At 41.8% G+C, this 11,313-nt stretch overlaps 1 protein-coding gene across 2 annotated transcripts in view; it reads right to left on the reverse strand.

The window, feature by feature from the left end:
* The window catches only part of CACNA1S (calcium voltage-gated channel subunit alpha1 S), a 243,247-nt gene extending 233,689 nt beyond the window's left edge, over positions 1-9,558 (reverse strand). For both annotated transcript variants that reach the window (XM_073615976.1, XM_073615975.1), the window contains exon 1: positions 9,263-9,558. The gene's annotated coding sequence lies outside the window, so the exon portion shown is untranslated. The remainder of the gene's footprint in view (positions 1-9,262) is intronic.
* Positions 9,559-11,313: the final 1,755 nt, after the last annotated feature.

Consider the following 11,313-nt stretch of genomic DNA (forward strand, 5'->3'; position numbering starts at 1 on the left):
GTACAGCTGTGCATAACCAATGAGCTTCTATGTTTTAGCCCTCATTCTCATTGGAGTGATTTGTCATGTGATTTGATAGGTCAAATCGCATGACAAGTCGCAGCTTATTGCCGGCAATGGCAATGTTCCAATCAGTGTGACACCAACTTTGCGGCGCTGCACCGATTTGCAAAAGTAGTTCCTGCACTACTTTTGCCAATTTCGTGTGCTACTTCAATAGACATATGAGCATAAAGCCACACAGATTCCTTTCAAGTCGCACCCTAAGTCGCACTGAAATGCAGCTTTGAAATCGTACGATTTAAAAAGCCGCGTTCAATGTGAACGAGGGCTTATTGTCAAAGCATAATTGAACAAGCTGAAGTTAGAAGCTGATTGGTTACTATGGGCAGCTGCACCATATACTGTGTGCATCAGTTTTAGAAAATCTCCCCTATGACTGACTACTTTGGATTATTTTCAGAGTGTGTTTCAGATAACATCATTGTTGAGATCAAGCTCTTTTGCAGAATATTTAACAGACAAAAGATATAATTCCCTAATAAATCATTTTAGTAGGGATTTTACACTTTTATCAATGTAAAAAAAAACCCGGCCCACAGAAGCATCAAATAGCTAGAGCATACAGTAATTTGAATTACTACTTTAAGGTATCACTTTTATTCAGTAAATCATAAAATGTAACATTATATTTATGTGGCAAAACTAGTCAAGAGGAAAGTATATATATAAAAAAAAAAAATACAGCTAACAGAAATATGTGTGGACTTTTCTATGGTTCACACTGGTGCGACACGACAGCCGTCCTACTTTGGATCCGACTTTGCCCTGCGACATGAAGCCGGCATGTGTCCGACTTTCAATGAACGGGGATCCGACTTGGATCCCCGCCAATGCCGGCACTGTGTTTGGTATGAATCTTTAGGGGGGAACTCCGCGCCAAATTTTAAATAAAAAACCGGCATGGGTTCCCCCTCCAGAGGCATACCAGGCCCTTGGGTCTGGTATGGACCTTGAGGGGAACCCCCTACGCCGAAAAAACGGCGTGGGGGGTCGCCCCCAATCCATACCAGACCCTTATCCGAGCACGCAGCCCGGCCGGACAGGAATGGGGGTGGGAACGAGCGAGCGCCCCCCCCCTCCTGAACCGTACCAGGCCGCATGCCCTCAACATGGGGGGTGGTGCCTTGGGGGAGGGGGGCGCGCTGCGGCCCCCCCACCCCAAAGCACCTTGTCCCCATGTCGATGAGGACAAGGGCCTCTTCCCGACAACCCTGGCCGTTGGTTGTCGGGGTCTGCGGGCGGGGGGCTTATCGGAATCCGGGAGCCCCCTTTAATAAGGGAGCCCCCAGATCCCGGCCCCCCACCCTATGTGAATGAGTATGGGGTACAGCGTACCCCTACCCATTCACCTAGGAAAAAAGTGTCAATTTAAAAAAAAACACTACACAGATTTTTAAAGCATTTTATTAGACAGCTCCGGGGGTCTTCTTCCGACTTCGGGGGTCTCTCCGGTTCTTCTGCCGGGCTCCTCCGCTCTCTTCTGCTCTTTTGCCGCTCTTTTGCTAAAGCGGAGGAGCCCGGTCTTCAATCTTCTATCTTCTGCCTTCTGCCTTCTGCCTTCTGCCCTCTTCTCCTGATGTTGACACGATGCTCTCTGGGGCTAGAATGCTCTCTGTGCGCTCTGCTCTGACTTATATAGGCGGTGACCCCGCCCCCTTATGCCGTCACAGTCCCTGGGCATGCTGGGACTGTGACGTTTTAGGGGGCGTGGTCATCACCCGATGACCACGCCCCCTAAAACGTCACAGTCCCAGCATGCCCAGGGACTGTGACGGCATAAGGGGGCGGGGTCACCGCCTATATAAGTCAGAGCAGAGCGCACAGAGAGCATTCTAGCCCCAGAGAGCGTCGTGTCAACATCAGGAGAAGAGGGCAGAAGGCAGAAGGCAGAAGGCAGAAGGCAGAAGGCAGAAGATTGAAGATTGAAGACCGGGCTCCTCCGCTTTAGCAAAAGAGCGGCAAAAGAGCAGAAGAGAGCGGAGGAGCCCGGCAGAAGAACCGGAGAGACCCCCGAAGTCGGAAGAAGACCCCCGGAGCTGTCTAATAAAATGCTTTAAAAATCTGTGTAGTGTTTTTTTTTTAAATTGACACTTTTTTCCTAGGTGAATGGGTAGGGGTACGCTGTACCCCATACTCATTCACATAGGGTGGGGGGCCGGGATCTGGGGGCTCCCTTATTAAAGGGGGCTCCCGGATTCCGATAAGCCCCCCGCCCGCAGACCCCGACAACCAACGGCCAGGGTTGTCGGGAAGAGGCCCTTGTCCTCATCAACATGGGGACAAGGTGCTTTGGGGTGGGGGGCCGCAGCGCGCCCCCTCCCCCAAAGCACCAACCCCCCATGTTGAGGGCATGCGGCCTGGTACGGCTCAGGAGGGGGGGGGCGCTCGCTCGTCCCCACCCCCATTCCTGTCCGGCCGGGCTGCGTGCTCGGATAAGGGTCTGGTATGGATTGGGGGGGACCCCCACGCCGTTTTTATCGGCGTAGGGGGTTCCCCTCAAGGTCCATACCAGACCCAAGGGCCTGGTATGCTCTTGGAGGGGGAACCCATGCCGGTTTTTTATTTAAAATTTGGCGCGGAGTTCCCCCTCAAGAACATCTGAGCACAAGTCGCGTGCCAAAGTCGGATCATGCAAGACGGCAATCCGACTTTGATCCGACTTCAATGATAGTCAATAGACTGAAGTAGGATCAAAGTCGGACCAAAGTAGTACAGGGAGCATTTCTAAAGTCGGAACGACTTGTGTCGGACCAGTTAGGACGGCTCCCATAGGGAAACATTAAATTTCACACGTCATGCGACATGAGCTCCCAATGTCGGAGCGTTTGTCGGACCAATGTGAACCCAGCCTTACCCCATAATAAATCAAACCTTAACTACTTGCTAACAGCTGCACAACCTAAAACATAGCTGGAGCGTGACTATTTTCTGAATAACCATTTACACAAGGGGGGGGGGGGGGGGGGGGGTGTTCTGACAGAGAACCCTCTACTTTAATGTAATGAATCTCGTTCCCACAACAACAGAATTTCAGTTTATCAACTAGACTTATTTCCCCTGTCTGGTTAATTTACACGCTACAAAGCAAATTTAACTCAAATTGACTTGATATTAATTTAAATCAACCAGTTGCATGGGATTGAGGTAGTACTCCAGACAAACTTTCAATTTTTAAACAAGATGGACACTATCCCAAAGCAAAGGTTTGTACAAAATTAAATTAGATATTTTGACAATAAAAGTATGGAAATCTAAATCACATTCATCAGTGTGTTGGCATAGGATTTATCACTGTGGTTCTACAGTGCTGGTATCCTGGTATTGATTCCCTAAAATATACTAGTATGTTAATGGCCTAAAGTCCAAATTTTATCATGCATGCATGATCACCTTTGTAACATTGATTATATGCTCTTTTAACAGTAGGGATTGCTGTGACTGGATCAATGAAATGTTTAAAGCTGAGCAGAATGTGTTATTGTTAGGTAAGTGAACAAAATATTAAAGCAATGTATATAAAAACTGTTATACTGCAAAAAAATATTTTTGACCTCCCATCCACCCTTTTTGGCCCACTAATGTGAGTACAATTGACCAAAACTTTAGAAATACCTTCATAAAACAAAGATGTTTGCCTTTTCTCCTTGCCTTGCAAATTTCAGTATTTCGCACATTAACAAAATAGATTAAAGTTTAGAATACTTGAAGGAAAACAAAATACTCCCAACGGCCTATACGCAGCTTGCAAGTAATAAATGTACTTGTTTTGTATAAAAATATTATTTTATTTTTATTTGATATAAAAAATCATCAATAACAGCAATGACAAAAGGAGAGGAAAGAGGGGAAGAGGACAAATGAAAAAAGGGGGACAACAGCAAGAGCTCTGGTGTACACAAAATTTTGCATAATAGGTGTCCAATATGACATAGACATTGAACAATACAAAAACAGTATGTCTGTGAATGCTACTGTTAAGGATAACTCCAACGCGTTTCAATCATAATTTTGTATTCGATCTTCTTCATATAGACATCTATAACATATCAATAGATGATATTAATAATATCATCATCATCATCGTTTAGAAAAGAAAACCTGTATATACAGGAATCCGAAATATCAAAAGGTCCTACCTTTGATAAAAGAAGTGTTTGAGTGGCCAGAGCAGAAATACAAAACATCACACCAGGATGTTCTCACAGTGGTCAGCCATCCAAGGCGTGGGCAGGGAGTTCACTTCATTAGGCGTGTGGGGGTGAAGGGAGACACAGGTGCGCATACAGTGTATATAATATCTAACAATGGATTTCCTACAGCTATTCAACTAGTTTTAAGGTGTCCATTATATTAGTTCAAATCATATAGATTTTGCTAAGGGAGTATATCTCCTAGATTTAATACATCACCTGGAAGATATAAATTTCTAACAAGTGTGTACATGTATCTATGTTCTTACTCATAGGGGTTTATAGAATATACAGTATCTATATAGAGGGAGCTGCGTTCCATAGGTATAATTGCCTTGTTTAACTATGTATAGGTCCCAGATATGATGTATTGGTCTTTCCAGTGTGTCAATGCTGCATTGGGAGAAATATATATATATATATAGATATATATATATCTATATATATCTATATATATATATATATTTTATGTAAATAAATGAATTGATCAAAAAGGCTGTCTCCAGCCCAAGGATCAACAAGCCGTATTGCAATGTGTGTAAAAAAAGTGATAGTTAATCAAGTAGCTACTTACTGGAGGTTGTCTTTCACCAAATAATCCTGTCCTGCAACTGTCCAATGTGTTATGTCCGCATAGGAATGGAGCATGTACTGAACGTACCGTTTATATGGGCGTCTGCTGATTGCCCTGACCTATCTCACCTGTGTGTGTAATCTGGGTGTTGATCAGTGCACCAGTGCCTCTCCTCCCCATCCTCCATTACACGCCTCCCCAGCCATGAACAAATCAAAGGCCGGCTGTGTGGCCTCCTCAGCGTTCCGGGAGAGTCACAGCCATGGCCGCCGACTCCATGGAAACCCGTCAGGACACACAGCCGGCCTTTGATTTATTCATGGCGGGGGCATGCAATGGAGGATGGGGAGGAGAGACACTGGTGCGCTGATCAACACCCAGATTACACACACAGGTGAGATAGGTCAGGTGATACATTGGACAGTTGCAGGACAGGATTATGTGGTGAAAGACAGCCTCCAGTAAGTAGCTACTTGATTAACTATCACCTTTTTTACACACATTGCAATATGGCTTGTTGATCCTTGGGCTTGAGATAGATGTCCCAGCCTTTTTGATCAATTCATTTATTTATATATATAATATATATTTCTCCCAATGCAGCATGTGGGTGCTATAACGGTGAGGAACTGGTGATACCATTAATCTTGTGATGAACACATAACCTGCCTGTTTTGACACACTGGATAGATGAATACATTATATCTGGGACCTATACATAGTTAAACAAGGTAATTATACCTATGGAACGCAGCTCCCTCTACATATAGATACTGTATATGCTATAAACCCCTATGAAAAAAAACATAGATACATGTACACACTTGTTGGAAATTTATATCCTCCAGGTGATGTATTAAATCTAGGAGATGTACTCCCTTAGCAAAACCCGTATGATTTGAACTAATTGAATGGACACCTTAAAACTAGTTGAATAGCTGTAGGAAATCCATTTTTAGATATTATATACACTGTATATGCGCCTGTGTCTCCCTCCACCCCCGCACACCTAATGAAGTGTGGCCTCTTGCAGATAGAAGTGGACTCCTTGCCCACTCCTTGGATGGCTGACCACCGTGAGAACATCCTGGTGTGATGTTTTGTATTTCTGCTCTGGCCACTCAAACACTTCTTTTATCAAAGGTAGGACCTTTTGATATTTCGGATTCCTGTATATACAGGTTTTCTTTTCTAAACGATGATGATGATGATGATATTATTAATATTCTGTATTGATATGTTATAGATGTCTATATCCGCCTGAAGAAGATCGAATACAAAATTATGATTGAAATGTGTTGGATTATCCTTAACAGTAGCATTCACAGATATACTGTTTTTGTATTGTTCAATGTCTATGTCATATTGGACATCTATTATGCAAAATTTTGTGTACACCAGAGTTCTTGTTGTTGTCCCCCTTTTTTCATTTGTCCCCTTCCCCTCCTTCCCCTCCTTTTGTTATTGCTGCTTTTATTGATGATTTTTTATATCAACTGAAAATAAACTAATATTTTTATACAAAACAAGTACATTTATTACTTGCTAGCTGCGTATAGGCCCTTGGGAGTATTTTGTTTTCTTTCATATATGCTATTGTAGTAGCAGCACTCTGTCCACGACCAGGGGAGGGTGATTCCAATTTTTGTTCAATGTTTAGAATACTTTCCTGGAATTATATGTGTAAGTACATGATCTAAAACAAAACATCTTTCCACCATAAATTAACCATAAAACAATAGTACACCAAAGGCACTACTATAATAATAATAACACATTTGCACCGGAAAAAAGTAGTATAACATCTTTATAGGGATTAGTTAGATATTATACATAAAAAACAGAGGTTTAAAAAATAGTGCATCAGTGATAGATAAAGATGTAGGGAAATACCAAAGTCATACTGCCTGTAAGCATAGTTAAAATGCCACAATACTAAAAAATGGAAATAGTGCCAAAATATCCAATAATACCATAACACAAATGAAATGTCCTTGTAAAATTGCACAGTGAGACATAATTTACTGTAATCTACTTGTCAATAATAATTTTTCTTCTAGTAGAACATGGCAGATAGGAACTTGAGGAAGGCTGTGGAAAATAGTAAGGAAGGACAGCATCTGTGAAAATGCCCCTTAGGCCTAGCTTAAAGCTGGAGGGAGCTGTACAATTTTATTACTTATTACATTTCCTACACGGTACATACTACATATGTAAGAGATAATGGAAGAAAATATAAGGAAATGAAACTCCATGTAGACTACACACAGGTGAGATAGGTCAGGTGATACATTGGACAGTTGCAGGACAGGATTATATGGTGAAAGACAGCCTCCAGTAAGTAGCTACTTGATTAACTATCACCTTTTTTACACACATTGCAATATGGCTTGTTGATCCTTGGGCTTGTACATACTACATATGTAAGAGATAATGGAAGAAAATATAAGGAAATGAAACTCCATGTAGACTACACACAGGTGAGATAGGTCAGGTGATACATTGGAATATTAGTTGATTTTACTAAAACCAAATGAGCTACATGATTGGATGATGGAAGTCAGCAGAGCTTCAGCTTCTCTTGCAAGGTGCAACCCTCCTTGAGTACAGTGGACATGCGTCCACTGACACCCGCCGTATCAGATCTGATCCGGGCCACCAAAAACAGACAGATGGGGATCCGGTGGAACGGATGACAGTCGGATTGAAACGGACACACGGTCTATCCCCATAGAGGAGAGCGGGCTGTGTCCATGTCCACTTTGCATAGTGGAGCGAACACTGACCTGTCATCCTGCTCAGTGGGGATCAGCAGCGAGATCCCCCTCTGAGTAGGCAGATCAGCTGGACGGAGTCCGCCCCCTGTAAAAGAGGCCTAATAATGAAATTCTCTTATTTTGCAATTGAAAGCATTTTATTATATTTGTTGAACGAGTGTGAAAAAAGTAGCTGTTCATCTATCCAGAAATCTTGTGAGCTGATAACATCCTGTACTTTCTGCCTCTGAACTGTAATCAGTTAACATTGTTGTCTGCTATCTCCGTACACTACAAAACTCCTCCACCTGTTATGGTTAAGAGAGGGAGGGGTTAAGTAGTCCTAACACTCTCTCTCTTCTAGGGTGACAACCCTGCTCAGTATGGTTGTCATTCTAGTACATAAAGGGAATTAATGGTAGTATAACAAAGTTAAAATAAACTAAAAAATGTGTGAAAAAAAGAAAATTAAAACCTCCACAACATCTAAGGCTACTTTCACACTGGGGCCATACCGCGTTAGTTAACGGCGATTTACTGTCATTTTAGGGGCACTTTTAGTCTGCTAGCAGGGCGCTTTTAACCCCCGCTAGTGACCGAAGAAAGGGTTAAAACCGCCCACGCTTTTCAGGTGCTTCAGAAGCGCTGCCCATTCATTCCAATAGGCAGGGGTGGCTTAGGAGCGCTGTATAAAGCGCTCCTAAACCGTCCCAAAGATACTGCTTGCAGGACTTTTTCTAATGTCCCGCAAGCACACCGCCCCAGTGTGAAAGCACTCGGGCATTAAAACTGGGGTGGCATGGGAGGTGGTTTTTAGTGCTAAACCGCCTGAAAAAAACGCATTCATTGTGAAACTAGCCTTAGGATTGGCAAGCTGCAATACTATATAAGTATTTGTCATTGGATATAGATATGCTCAAAAGCATGTATAATAAAAAAAAAACAAAAAAACATGTAAATATAATGCCAAAGGAACAGAGCACCCTATACATACTGTTTTCTCCACCTCTTATTAGTAACACATGGTAAGACCATCAGCAATTTATGGAACGTATAAAGGCCAGATAACAAGCAGGTTCCTAAATGAGGGCATTCATCATTGGGAAGACATGGGTAAAATGTAATCTCAGCACTTTTCTAAATAGCTGTATATGACCAGTCATAATTTAAAAAATCGCATACACAGGTTAATGGCATTACTGATCTAAATCTGAAACTTTTTAATCTTGTTACTTTGTGGTGTCATTAATGATACATAAAATCTTATCACAAGCATTTACTGAGAACAGAAGGCTGTCATTAATTCTGCTACGTAAGCCAAAGCCCAATAATGGCCAGCTTTATTTTTAAAGGTGCTATGCTGTAAAAATAGCTTTTGCTTTTAGTACAGTTATCCAAAAAACACTTGTGCTTATCCCTATAGACAAGTTAGACAAATATAATCTATGCGTGTTAATTGCTGAAATCTCCTAAACAAGCTTTAGAATATGTGACATACCAGGCATACATTCTGCAGTTAAATCATTTACAAAAAAGTTAACTTTTTTGTCAAGCCCCATTCAAAAACATAGCAAACACCAACAAAACCATGTGTGTGTGTATATATATATATATATATGTGTGTATTCATAAATAAGCACACATCCCAAAAGATCAGAAAACATTTTCCATGCACATACCTTTAAATTTCTTCTCTTTCAAGAGACTGTCCCTTTCCTTGGGTTCCTTTATCTTTTCAATAACAGTCCATACAGTTTCTAATCCTTTCTGTTCAGCTTTCACCATTTAGACTTAGCCGCCTGTACAGTCATTAGGTACATTTTTCGTGTTTGGAAAACAAGCAGGGATATTTTCCAAATATATATTTTTTTTTAGAAGGGGTAAAAATTGGATGTCATTTCTGCCTCTCTGCCCCAGAGTCCCTGCCTCTAAGGGTGTGGAATGAGATCAGTGTAGAGATAGACATGGGCTCATGATTAAATTTAGACCCAGTAACATATTCTACTTGCGACAGCTGCACAGCTCAAATTCTCACTGGATGGGGGTGGAGAGAGACCCTGTCCGAGTTACAACTTAACATGTGTGCTTTTATTAAGCCTTATCTTTCACGCGTGTTAACTAGTATTACATGCTTTGATTTGCATGATTAGCAACTTTTGTTTGTCCTTTTTCCCTTTTGTGCAAGTATTTATTAAGAACGATGTTGAAAAAAAGATTACTTTGCAGCTTAAAGTTGATCCAAATCTTAACTGGATGACATTTGGTTTTGTAAAGCTTTGCATATCTCCGGCTCAACATACACGCTACAATCAAATTGTGCTTTCTCTTTAGATCTACCAACAGCTACTGTATGGAAAGCATGGGCCTGCCTGATTAGATACAGATTGACCAGATAAATTAAGTAGGTCCTCATATTACATAGCTGAGTTAAATCTAAAGTTGATTGTACAGAGATTGTATAATCAGATTGAACATATGCAGTGAGCCTAATGGTGGACATAAACGCATTGATAAATGATCAAATTATTTTCTGGCCGATCTCTTCTGATAGGTATAATCGATCTATAGTTGACAATGCATTCAATTGATATGCCACATGCAGGGTAGTGGATTTAGTTCAGTAGTTAAGATACAATCGTAACTTGCAATTGTAAGTTATTGATTACATCTCTGTTTTTACCATGCAATTTCATAATCTGATTGATCGAAATACAATCATATTCATGAACAAACTCAGTGTTGCTGCAAAGCAATTGATTATTTTCTGCCCTGGTCAATTGGTGACGCCAGTGGGTGACCACACCACTTAGTTAATTAAGAACTGGTAGACAGCGGGAGTGGACCTTTTATTTTCCTTTTTTCGGGTCGGCGTGTTGTGTGGTGTTGTCTTTACAAATTTTTTTGGTGGATGGGTATGTACCCAATAATAAAGGGGGCTTCCAGATTCTAAATGAGCCCCTGTCTGCAGACCCCCACAACCACTGGCCAGGGTTGTGGGAAAGAAGCCCTTGTCCCCATCAACATGGAAACAAGGTGCTTTGGGGGGGCAGAGCCCCCTTGCCCCAAAGCACCCCCCCATGTTGAGGGCATGTGGCCTGGTATAGTTCAGGTGGGGGGGGGTGCTTGCTCGTCCCCTCCCTTTCCTGACCTGCCTGGCTGCATGCTCGAATAAGGGTCCAGTATGGATTTTGGGGGGATCCCATGCCATTTTTTGTTAAAGTTTTGGCGTTGGGTTTCCCTAAAAATCCATATCAGACCCAAAGGGCAAGGTATGGGTGGGGAGGGGACCCCACACATTTTTTTTGCAAATTAAAAAAAAAATGTTTTTATTGCAGGCAATTCTTGTTTTTACATTTAGCTGTCGGCGGGGAATCCCGCTGACAGGTGATGACTCATTCGTTGTTAAGGATGCAGTGGCCTGCTTCCCGGCCCGCTCCTTAACAACCAGCTATACACAGTATTGAAAAGGAAAGGTACTTTTTAATAACATTCAATTATAATATGACTTGTGTCACAGTTGTATATGCTATATTATTATTTTAATTATTATTATTATTTTTTTTTTATTTGCAATTTTTTTTCCCACGAAAGTGGAGTTACCCTTTAAGGCAGTTCCCCAACTTAGAGATAAGCTGTAACACTGTGTGCAGTAGTAGAGGTACAGAGTTTCTCTGAAAGTGTGGTCCCATGTCACCACACACTGTAACCTGATGTACAGTATGTTTGCATT

This window comes from Aquarana catesbeiana, linkage group LG02 (assembly GCF_042186555.1).
Source record: "Aquarana catesbeiana isolate 2022-GZ linkage group LG02, ASM4218655v1, whole genome shotgun sequence".
NCBI classification, from domain to species: domain Eukaryota; kingdom Metazoa; phylum Chordata; class Amphibia; order Anura; family Ranidae; genus Aquarana; species Aquarana catesbeiana.